This window comes from Ipomoea triloba, chromosome 7 (genome assembly GCF_003576645.1).
Source record: "Ipomoea triloba cultivar NCNSP0323 chromosome 7, ASM357664v1".
Taxonomy (NCBI): Eukaryota; Viridiplantae; Streptophyta; class Magnoliopsida; order Solanales; family Convolvulaceae; genus Ipomoea; species Ipomoea triloba.
In genome coordinates this window covers 9,370,422-9,372,064 of record NC_044922.1, presented here as the reverse complement: position 1 = coordinate 9,372,064, position 1,643 = coordinate 9,370,422, and positions in this window count along the sequence as shown.

Below are 1,643 nucleotides of genomic sequence, written 5' to 3'. Positions count from 1 at the left end.
GTACTTAGGCGAAGTCTATTCGCCGAGTCTCTACGTCACTCATGTATGGCTAGACTGTGGGGGTGTGCACACTTAAGCGCATTGACTCCGTCGTCTCCGGGTTGGTGTCATTTTAATGGACCTAGGCGGGGCCACACTAGGGGCCATTCTAATGAACCATCGTCCAAGGGACCGAGAAGAGAACTTGGGTAATGACCGCAAGCCCATGTTCCAGGTTCAATCGGTCAACGACAAGGAATATTCAACATTTCCTATAAGGCCTCATACTTTGAAATGAAACTAAGTCGAGTTTTTCATATGTAATGGTTAAATCAATTGCTATGATAAGACGTGTGGTACTAGTTCCAAGGGACTAGTCGAGTGATGTCTGAGAAGTGGGATATTGTGAAGATGTCAAGTATGGTAGTGAAATTCATGCGTGTAATGTGAATGTGATAACTTTATGCTTATTTATAATCGTAATTTACAAGCATGAAAGCATGTCAGTCAATAGGAAATTCTATGCTATGGTCAATTGGTAAGTTAAAACATCTTTACCTATAAATGAGAAGCTTATGGGTTCTTACTTAGCCGTCGTGCTAACGGGTGCTTCATTGTTGCCCTTTTACAGATGTCATCCAGCAATGAGTCGTATAGTTCGGTAACTTCACCGAACTATAATGGCTCAGTTTTTGGATATGGAGACTATATACAGCATATGATAGGGGATTCCTGATGATTCCTACACTCTGCTAGCTCCTGATGATTCCTCTTCATCACCCAGCTCTTTGTGTGTCTAAAACTCTATTTTTGTGTACATATTCTGTAGCAGTCTTAGTAGATCCATTGCCAAACTTGGCATTGTGAATATATATATATATATATATATATACATATATATATATACCTCTAATTTATGTTTTGGGGTACTAAGGACGTCGTTATCACACCTATGGATTTATATATATATATATATATATATATATATATATATATATATATATATATATATATATATATATATTATATGTGTTTGGAATGTTTAACTTATACCTCAACTGTTGTCGAGTTAGTTAGTTGTGAATTGTTACAGGTGTATGGGAAGGGGTGTAGGTCAGGAAAATTAGCCTGTGCACCTAGTGATGAACCGCTAAAGGTTAGCTGGGTTCGCCTAGGTGTGGCGGTGATGCTCCCGGTTGTAAGGTTGACCAACCCGGGGTGTCACAAGGTGGTATCAGAGCCTAGGATTGAGTCAACCTAGGTTTGTTAAGATAAGCTTAAGTTACTGTGTCACCCTAACCCAAGTGTAAACCTTCGGAACGGAATCGGAGCTGGTGGCTGGATAGCGGTAAAGGGGGATCACCTATCATTGCTGCATATAATCTTGAAAATTGTTCATTGTGTGATATAATCTCTGCTAATGATCGTATGTGTTTGTTGTTAGTAATTGTGATTGTTTGATGATTCGGAAAGTAGGATACACTACTGACTATAGTGCCCTACTGTAGCACTCTGTTGATAAATGTGGTAAAGTGAGCAGTGAAATTGTAGTATAGTTATTGAGTAGATACGATGCTGCGTTTGGGTGGTTAGGTTGCGAAATTCTAACCTTTTTGGAAGCTGTTTGCTTGTTCAGTAAATATGCCTCTAGACTTGAAACACGT